The sequence below is a fragment of the Sapajus apella genome, unplaced genomic scaffold (genome assembly GCF_009761245.1).
Source record: "Sapajus apella isolate SASKATOON/1434 unplaced genomic scaffold, GSC_monkey_1.0 scaffold1, whole genome shotgun sequence".
Lineage (NCBI taxonomy): Eukaryota > Metazoa > Chordata > Mammalia > Primates > Cebidae > Sapajus > Sapajus apella.
Window position 1 is genome coordinate 24,863,840 of NW_022436941.1, and position 10,721 is coordinate 24,874,560.

At 40.3% G+C, this 10,721-nt stretch overlaps 1 non-coding gene across 1 annotated transcript; it reads left to right on the forward strand.

Annotated features, from left to right (window-relative positions):
- The first annotated feature begins 4,700 nt into the window (after positions 1-4,700).
- On the forward strand, positions 4,701-4,887 carry LOC116554648. Its single transcript, XR_004270263.1, has one exon. It is a non-coding gene; the product is annotated as a U2 spliceosomal RNA (small nuclear RNA).
- The last annotated feature ends 5,834 nt before the right edge of the window (positions 4,888-10,721 follow it).

Sequence of the window (10,721 nt, forward strand, 5' to 3'; positions counted from 1 at the left end):
AAAAAATTAAAAAAAAACTTTTCTAAGTAATTTTGGGTTAAAGTAGAAATAAAAGCAAATATTTGCAACTGGTTAAAAATCAATGCTAATGTAAGCACATGTTATCAAACTTGTGAGTTTAGACCACTAAGAAAAAATCGCAAAAACTGTGTCATAAATAATGTGCAGAGACAGCAATCTCTGATTCTCTTCAGTCTGCCTTTTCCTCATTATTGTGCAGAGTCTTTCTGAAAAATATTGCACGGTAGTGATACTATGAAGTTGTGAAGGATGGAGTATATAAACAAGAGAGAGGCAGATTTACCTTTTAGGAATGAAGAATGTGTTGGTCTAGAGCAGGGGTGCCCCATCTTCCAGCTTCCCTGGGCCACATTGGAAGAAGAATTATCTTGAGTCATGCAGAAAATACACTAACAATAGCTGATAAGTTTTAAAAAAAATAGCGAAAAAAAGCTTGTAATATGTTAAGAGAGTTTACACATTTTGTTGGGCCACATTCAAAGCCCTCCTGGGCTATACGCGGGCCATGGGCCTTGGGTTGAATAAGCTTGATGTAGAGCAAAGGGGTTTTACCAGTTTTGGCTTTGAGGTGCTAACAGGAGTTACTGAGCTTGGACCAGTGCTAAGTGCTTTGGCTCCCTGAAGAATGTCCTGCAAGCTTTCAGGATGTGTGAGTCTTAGAGATGAAAGCGTTAAGGGAGATCAACAGAAGAGGAGACTTATGGGGTCCTATCTGGGGACGATTTTGTGTGGACAAAAAAGCAACTCAACGAGGAGAAATACTTTCCAGAAAGGCATCTTCTGCATTCCAAGTTGTCTACGATCAGCTGTGAGTAAGACTATATTCTTTCTGGTTATGTCCTATAGCCATAAATTTGTCCAGCTACTGCAGGCAGGGCACGAAGGGAAAAATATAGAAGAAAGACTGAAAATAACAAACTAAGCATATCACTCAGGTGATGCTAAAAATAACAAATCCAAGGAAGGCTGGGACATCGAGGTGGGCGGACCCCTTGAGCCCAGGAGTTCAAGATCAGCTTGGGAAACATGGCAAAAACCACAAAACCTGGTCTCTAAAAAAAAGACAAAAGTTAACCCAGTGTGGTGACACGCACCTATAGTCCCAGCTACTTGGGAGGCCGAGGTGGGAGGATCTCTTGAGCCTAGGAGTTCGAGGCTGCAGTGAGCCAAGATCATGCCACTGCATTCCAGCCTGAGTGACAGACCGTGACTGTGTCTCAAAAAAATAAAAAAGATAATTAAAAGAAATAAAAGATGCTTTTGTAGTTCATGCAATATTTTTTTCTTTCTCTGTCTCTGTGTGTGTGTGTGTGTGTGTGTGTGTGTGTGTGTGTGTATGTGTGTGTATTTATATATATATATAAAATCTGCTAGCTCTGTTCTCTGGTAAAATCCTAACCAAAACATCTGTTCACTATGCGATGGGCACTAAATATTCAATAATGAACACAATAAAGATAGAATTTACAGATTAATATTGAGAGAACAATAAACAGACAAGTACTTTGCAAGTTATGGTATGGGCTAAGAAGGAAAATAAACAGGTGTTAATAAGAGGAAATTATGGGAGGGGACTTAATTTAGATTGGGTGGTCAGGGACAACCTCTCTAGGTAGATAACACATAGGTTAAGGTGTGGGAAGGCACCAGCTTTTAAAAAAATGTAAGGATAAGGGGGGTCCCATGTAGAGGGAATAATATACACAAAGGCCTTGATGCAGATGAGTGCTTGACATGTTCTTGGACTTCTAGAATACTAAAATATGTCCTGACCTCTCCCTTGAGCACCTGACTTGCATACCTAATTATCTACTTAACATATCCACATTTATTTGTATAATTCATTTTTTGTCTGTCTCCCATCCAAATGAAAGTTCCGTAAAGCAGGGATTTTGCCTATTTTGTTTCCCTGCTCTGTCTTTAGAGTGTTGAAAAGTTCCTGGTACTTGGTAGGTACTCAACAATATTGAATGAATGAATGAACAGTTAGCACAGTTAGGAAGAATTATAGGAGTCCAGGCATAAGACGATAGTGGCTTGGTTAAAGTGAAGGTGGTAGAGATAGAAAGAGGTCAACAAGTTTGAGGTATATTTTGGAGTTCAGCGCTAGTTCATAGATGAGAAATGGAGTATATAAAGAAAAGGAAGATTTTAAGAGTGACTCATGGGTTTCCAGCTTGAACAGCTTGGTGGGTCGCTGTGCCTGTAATAAAAATTGGAGAGCCTCTGGGGTAAATATATTGATATTTCCAGGACCTAGCATGTAAGCTTTGTGACTCTTTGATAAATGAATGAATGAAATGATGAATTTAGTCACTGTCATTGTATTTAGGCAAAGAACAGCTACCTTAATGTGTTTTTCTTCTACAAGTTTTAATGATATCTTTAGCTACCTCTAGAAGTTGTTTTTTTTTTTTTTTTTTTTAATGCCGTAAAGTAAATATCTTATTAGTAGAATGAAGAACTGTGTTTGGATGACTTAAGGGACCGTTAGCTATAGCGAAATCTGGAGAACTAATACTAAATTATAATTATGTCTTACTCCATTGGGAAGGACTGGGGTTGCCTTTGCAAAATCACCTGGCGTGTGTGTCTAGCTTACAGTAGATATCTACCACAGGCTTGTCGGACATGACTGTTGATTTGGTCTATATCTGAGGGATCAGTTCAAACATAAGCTTATCTAGGATATAAATCAAAACAACAGGCCTGCTAAACCAAATTGTTTAATTCTTTTTCAAGCTCTCAATCTTTACACTAAAGATTTAGTTGAACTAAAGACTCAGAATGAATAAACGTGTGTAGCTCATCTGCTTTGTGCCAAGCACTGTGCTAAGTGCTTTTATATGCAATATCACCTGCTCCTCCTTGCAGCAATCCTCTCCATATGGGTTTGCTTTGCTCATTTAGCCCCAGTAGAAGCCTCACGTGGCTTCTACGCAGCCTCCCTGTGCTGGTCACAGCTGGGGAAGTTCTGCCACCATGGAGGAGCCAGCGGGCTCTGAGCCTGTGTTTCATAGTCTCACTGTCACAAGGCTGCTGGGTAAGAATGATTTTTTTCTGATCTGTAGTGATTTTCACTTCTCCTTACTATATTTATGCTTAAAGCAATGAATTCCCTCCATTTAGCCCCTATCTTTCCTCTTATGGAGCTGTAGTGCACATTAATCTCACCTGACTTTACATCTCACTGAAGTGAGAGGGTGGGAGAAAGTTTTGTAGCTGAGAAACTGAAATAAAGGGGAACTAATACTAAATTATAATTATGTCTTACAGTTTTCAATTTTTAAAAATGTCCCAGACCAATGTTTCTCAAATCTGAGAACTATATTAACCTTGTAAAGAGAAAAAAATTTCATGAAGTCTCAAAACTTTGTCTGCATACTTTAGTGGGAAAAATACTACTTTGTGGAACAAAAGTCTTGTTCTACATGCAAAGTTTTTCAAATATGAATTGTCACTGCAAATAATATTTTTATAATAGGTGAAGTAATTTTTGCACTATCTTTAAAATGAAAAATTAATATTTAAAATCCCTCACAAAACTCCCCAGTCCCCGAGAATGCAGCCAAGCCTGCCCCACCCAGTTTGAGAAGATCTATACCAGCCACAAGTTTATTTCTACATTATATACTCCCAATTATATATGAGGTCTTTGGAGGCCCTGACACTGTAAGGCACCATATCTGTTTCTTCTATTTATTTCTTTGTTTTTTTTTTGAGATGGAGTCTCACTCCATTGCCCAGGCTGGAGTGCAGTGGCGTGATCTCAGCTCACTGCCACCTCAGCCCCCAGGTTCAAGCGATTCTACCACCTCAGCCTCTTGATTAGCTGGGACAACAGGTGTGCGCCATCATTCCCAGTTAATTTTACAGTCTGGTCTGGAACTCCTGACCTCATGTGAGCCGCCCACCTCAGCCTCCCAAAGTGCTGGAACTATAGGCTTGAGCCACCGCTCCCTGCATATTTTCTTTCTGTATGGATTTAAAGAAAAGCAAAATGACAGCATATTTCTTTTAATTTGTTCATGCAGTATGTAGTTACTCTGCATTCCATTTGTCTGGGTTTGCTGAGTGTGTGAATAGCTGATGTCCTAAGTACAGGCAAAGTCTTCAACTTTGTTTTGCACATGCTTTAAGCCCCACTTGCATTCTCAAGTGTCAGACTCTCTCTGGGGTGGGCTGATGACCATTCTTCCACCTGGAGTTGCGCATTTCATCCGGTTACTAGCAGCTGCAAGAGTTTCAAAGCTTTAGAAGATCTTAGTCCTCTGAGGCTGCTGCTTGCCCAGAAATACAAATCACACTTTTGTGATATCTGGTTGCTTGCCATATGTTGTCTCAAGGGGTCTGGGATCATTTACTGCAAGAATTCAGTGGGATCATGTTACAGTGCTCAGGGTCTAAGACAGGCACATAAGAAACAAACTACGATTGCATGGCCTTTGTTAGCACTGTGTGGAAATGTTGCAAACCATGGGAAGGCTTGGGCTAACCCATGAAGGGACAAAGCAAAGGAAGAACTGGCTGGGATTCCCAACAGTCTTGGAGTTCAAAGGATCCATCGTAGGGCTGTTTGTGAGTGTTGGATGGCTTCATAATGATTAATCATTCCATTTGGTTCCTATAAAACAATCACTTCAAAAACATGGATCATTAAAAGTCTCATAGAAAATTTTATCACTTCTCAGCCTTTTGGCTAAGATCAAGCGTAGTGTCTATTTGTATCAGTTTAATATCTGATACATTCTCTATTGGAGGATCATATATTAAATGGATTTTTGGAGCTAGGAGATGGAATAGGAACTTGCCCCACTCTACCCGTCGACCTGGTATTGCAGTATCTCCAGGAATGGTGCATCCCCTTCAGGGTATAGAATGGTTGCAACAAAAAGTAGATCAAGGCTGGGTGTGGTGGCTCACACCTGTAATCTCAACACTTTGGGAGGTCAACGTGGGAGGTTTGCTTGAGCTCAGGAGTTTGAGACCAGCCTGGGCACATGGCAAAACTCTGTCTCTACAAAAAATACAAAAAATTAGTTGGATGTGGTGCAGCATGTTTATAGTCCCAGCTACTCGGGAGGCAGAGTCAGGAGAATGGCTTGAACCCAGGAGGCAGAGGTTGCAGTGAGCCAAGAGTGTGCCATTGCACTGTAGCTTGGGCAACAAAAGTAAAATGCTTTCTCAAAAAATAATAATAAATAAATAGAATAAAAAAATTTTTTATTACTGGAAAGAACAGTGTCAAAGTTTTGATGTTGTCTTTCAGTGATAAGATGACAAATGACTTTTCTTCCTGCTTCTCTCCCTGTTTCTGTACTTTCCAAATGAGCCACAAGAATGTAAGCGTAGACGTTCATACTCAGACTGACTGGCGCCACTATCTAATACCCAGGTGGCCCTGGACTAATTTCTAATTTCACTCTACTTCCATTTCTTTCTGTAAGATGGGGATACTATTAATAATACCTACTTTCATAAAGCCGTTGTGAGAAAAATAAGACAATATAAGTTAAAGTTTAAATAGTGCCTGGCACATAGTAACTACACCCACATTTTGCCTATTGCTACTATTACTACTATACTTAATTGATTCTAAGACTCACATTTTTCTTTCATTTTTAACTGATTTCTAATTGGGATGTATCTCACAGCTGATGATGTGACATGCTTAATGGACAGCCCTTTTTATTGTCTTGGTGACTGTGGTGGCTTGATGCAGTCAGTCTGAACAGCTGTGCAGTTAGCTTTGAACTGTTGCCGCCTAGGTCAGAGGTTCCATCCTTTGGGCCATGTGGTATTTTGAACTTGCCGATTACTGCTGTTTACGAAGGCCTTATCCATAGGCCAATGATTATCTTTATGAAGGCAGCCCCGATAAATGCATAGGGGCCACAGTTGCCTTCAGAAGATAGCCATGAGGCCTGGCAAGCAAGCAGACACTGGCCTTTCTGCCTCAACAAAGCTACTGCCCCTAGTGGGGGCTTTGCTGGGCTGGCTGCTGCTTGTCGTTGGATCACACAGGCATACATGCTCTGGCCTCTTGAGCTTCTGGACAGATTCTAGTGGGCCTCAAACGGCTTAATACTGAAAGAGCTAAGGCAGTAATCCATTTGTAAGGGGTGGGGGAAAAATTCATGGTTCCAAAAATAAACTCTTGCCAAGAGCTATTTTCCAGTTATTGTTAAGCTCTCAGCTCATGGCTGCTGAACAAGTGACATAAACTCTGGCATGCTGGTGCAGCTCAAACCAAGAAGGTATCCTCTTCCTCTCAATGCTGCGGAATCTCTGCTGTGGTCTTTGTCAGCTCTCTTTAAGTACTGAGTTTGGGAAATATAATTTTGTTCTGGGGATGGAGTAATTTTCTAAATTTGGTAAATGTGGGGCCAGTGCTCTTATAATCTTGTATAATCTTTGGACGTACTTTTAAAACAGCATACTTTTGCTGCTTTTAAAATGCAGTGCAGCTGAAGGGTATTTGTGTGTGTGCGTGTGTGTGTGTGTGTGTGTGTGTGTGTGTGCTGCAGGAAGTTTCACTTAAGAGTGCCAGACCCCGCACTAGCTGAGCTGCTCCAATTTCAGTCTGCTTCCAGGACCAAAGAGTGAGCTGTGAAGGAGCTAACCTTAAATTCACAGGACTTGTACACAAATTCAAGGATCACTTCTCATTGTGTGATCTCAAGATGTCCCAGATTAGAATGCAGAGTTCTTAGGAATAGTGAACTGGCAGTAACAGGTAATAGAAACAGCCTCTATGAGCAAAGACAGAAAAAGCCAAATCAGAAAAGAATGTAAATGCTGTGTAACTTGGCAGTGCCTATGTTCAGTTCAATATTTGGGTGCTGGTGAAGGAAGACGTGTGCTCCAATGGAAAACTATGAAATTATGTCACATCTAAACTAGCACAATATACCCGTCATGGTTAGCTGATTTCTATTCTGTGGGAACTATTTTCTAACTCTATAAGTAGGAAAATAACTGATAGCAATCAAAATAATTGTTTTCTTTGTAGTTTGAAATTTTTTTGAAGTGAAATTTTTTTCTGGTGGAGGAACAATACCCCCTTACCTTCTCACCACCCTCTGCCCATGCAGAAGCCAGTTTTGCATCCATATGAGCATTCATATCAACATTTCTTACTCCATAAAAATTTGGGCTTCTATCACTTCTTCTCCTTTGAACCAGTTACCTAGTTTCTGTGCTGTAATTAATGAGTTAAATAGCACCTTTACCACGTGCTCATTTTCTATCTATATGAGAGTCATGATTTTGCTTCTTTTTAAAATATCTTTGAACACTAGAAACACAGGATTCAAAGGAAAAATAATAATTTAGGAAGTTTTGAATATACTGGATGGGAAAAAAAAGGCGCCTCAAGTAAGATTGGGAATCTATTAGGTCAGCCCTCTAGACTTTGCTCAAAGCAGCGGTATCTTAAATGCTCGTCTCTAAGAGGTGACAGTTTGCATAGGATTATTTCTCTCCCCATCTGGAAAATTCACGGTTCCAAAAAAAAAAAAACTCTTGCCAAGAGCTATTTCCCAGTTATTGTTAAGCTCTCAGATCATGGCCTCTGGACAAGTGACATAAACTCTGGCATGCTGGTGCAGCTCAAACCAAGAAGGTATCCTCTTCCTCTCAATGCTGCGGAATCTCTGCTGTGGTCTTTGTCAGCTCTCTTTGGTTTAAACTAAGTACTGAGTTTGGGGAATATAATTTTGTTCTGGGATAACTGCCCTATGGACTGGGGATGGAGTAATTTTCTAAATTTGGTAAATGTGGGCCAGTGCTATTATAATCTTGTATGTACTACAAATTAACTCTGAACTTTTTTCAAGGGTGATTCATGAAAGATTTAGCATGAAGTAATATGATGTCTTAAGAACTACACTAATTCTGGTATGGAACAGCTTAAGCTACAGCTGCTGAAAGAATCACATTATCCAAGATGGAGAATCTCTCTCTGAAAATTGAACAAGAGAAGATTGAGAGGAGTAAATTTTGAATTGGAATGTCTTTGAACGTTAACACTGCCTGGCAAGTTAAAGTGATTCTGGACTTTTAATTCCATTGGACAACAATGTTTTTAGAGTCAACTTGTAAGCAAGCTTAGTTGCTCATGTGAACTCTTTATTTTTCTTGAGATAGAGTATTGCTCTGTTGCCAGGCTGAGGTGCAGTGGTGTGATCATAGTTCACTATGACTTCAAACTTCTGGGCTCAAGCAGTCCTACGGGCATGCACCACCACACCTGGTAATTTTTTTTTCCAGAAAAATTTAACAGATTTATTTATAATTATTATAAAATTGAACCACTGAAACTTGTTCACTGAAACATTTTGACTTGCATTAATGCTTTACATCCCCACATTTATATTAAAAATTCACACACAAATGAAAATGGAAAAATTGCCAGTACCGGATTTCTGTCCCCTATTTTTCTACTGGCAATCATATACTTAGGTGCCTTTTGACATTCAGAACTACCAATAACAGGAAGAAGGGATCTGGTTTTTTTTGAGGATGAAATGTTTCCCATCATACTGTTTCTTAAGCACATTCTCCACATCTGCGGTGCGCTAGCTGCATGTATTTTGGCATAAATGTTACACATTTGGCATGGATAGAACACAGGTTGTTGTCTTTAAAAATGTCAACCAGATAGGCCTCACTTGCCTCCTGCAAAGCACCGATAGCTCAGCTCTGGAAGCCCAGATCTGTTTTAAAGTCCTAAGCAATTTCTTGCACCAGATGCTGGAAGGGAAGGTTGCAAATCAGAAGTTCAGTGAACTTCTGATAATATCTAACTTCACAGAGTGCCACAGAACCAGGCCTGTAACGATGAGGCTTTTCCACCCCTCCAGTAGAGGGTGCACTCTTGTGAGCGACTTTTGTAGCCAGTTGCTTCCTGGGTGCTTTACCAAGGTCAATTTGTGGGCAGTCTGCTTTGTCAGAGCCATGGTATAGCGACCTCCTTACTTATCCCCCTTCTTCGGCTGGAGCTTGGCGAGCACGAGGCAATGCTGGTGTTGGAGAGTGAAGGCGGCATGGTGGTGGCTGCCCAAACTTGGTAATTTTTAAAAAATTGTTTGTAGAGACAGGGTCTTGCTGTGTTTACCAGTCTAATCTTGAATTCCTGGCCTCAAACAAAGCTTGTGAACTCTTAATGGAAGGGAGTTTACATCCATATTTCTATGCTTGCTGACCATTTTTTTGTTGTATCATCTTAATATGGACCCTCTAATAGAATATGCTGGCGTATAACGTTGCTCAGGATTTGTGATGAAAAACAGAATAGGCAGTCAACATTTGGAATTGAGTAGAAAGTGGCTTTGGACTTAATTTACCTACTGGACTGTTCCAATGCATTTAAGAATCTTCTGGGGGGCAAAATCAAAACTGTTCTCTGATGGTTCCAGGATGATATTCACAGGGGAAGTTATTGGTGTCAAAGAAGCACCATGAGGTGAGAGCATGGACCTGTACTAAGAGCCTGCTGATATTTTCCCCCAGTGGAGCGGAGGCACCCCAGGGTTAATGGTTAGTAAAGCATACGACTAGAGAACATGTTTAGGAAACTCTCCTGTTCTCTTCCATGTGAAGAACATTGATTATGTAACATTCTCTCTACCCCTTTACTTATAAACCCATGAGCTTGGTGGAGAAAAATGGGCATTCAAAGCATAAACTTCATTTTTCTTTCCTTTTGAGAGTAAGCTACACTACAAAGGATATGTGTCTTCCTCCTCCACATGGAGACAGCGGCCTTGGCTAGCACTGCTGAGAGCGGAATCTGTAATCCTGGTTCCAATATGAGGCAGTTTGCTTGTCCTCAGATATAAGCTTCCTTCTCCAGTATCAGTTTTATCATTTATAAAGGTAATATTTAGATTTTACATCTGTTTCTTTTCATCTGTTTTTTTTTTTCTTGCTGTCACCCAGGCTGGAGTGCAGCAGTGTGATCACAGCTCAGTGTAGCCTTGACTTCCTGGGCTCAAACAATCCTCTCACGTTAGCCTCCCAAATAACTGGGAATCACAGGCAGGCTTCACTATCCCAGCTAATTTCTAATTTTTTTTTTTTTTTTTTTATAGAGATGAAGTCTTCTGATGTTGCCCAGGCTGGTTCCAAACTCCTGGGTTTAAGCCATTCTTCTACCTTGGCCTCTCAAAGTTTTGGGCTTATAGGCATGAGCCACCTTGCCCAGCCTTGTTCTTTTGATCTTACTTAAAAATTCAAGGAGAAGAGAGGTGTCATTTTGGGGCTTCTCTCATGTCTCAACATTGTGCATTACTATTCTTCAAGGTAAAATCAATGTATTTTATTTTAAATTATCAGTTGAGCATGGTAGATCATGCCTGTAATCCCAGCTCTTTGGAAGGCAGAGGCAGGAGGATCACTTGAGGCCAGGAGTTCAAGACCAGCCTAGTCAACATAGTGAGGCCCTGTATCTATCAAAAAAACTTTTCTTAAAAAAATTAGCACACACTGGTAGTCCCAGCTACTTGGGAGGCTGAGATTGGAGGATCATTTGAACTCAGGAGTTCAAGGCTGCAGTGAGCTACAATGGTGTTACTCCATTTCAGCCTGAGTGACAGAGAGAGATCCTGTCCCTTAAAAAAAATAAATAAAATAAAAATAAATGAGATGACCTCTTAATAATTCTATATAAATTAATCATAATCCAAGTCAATTTTGTA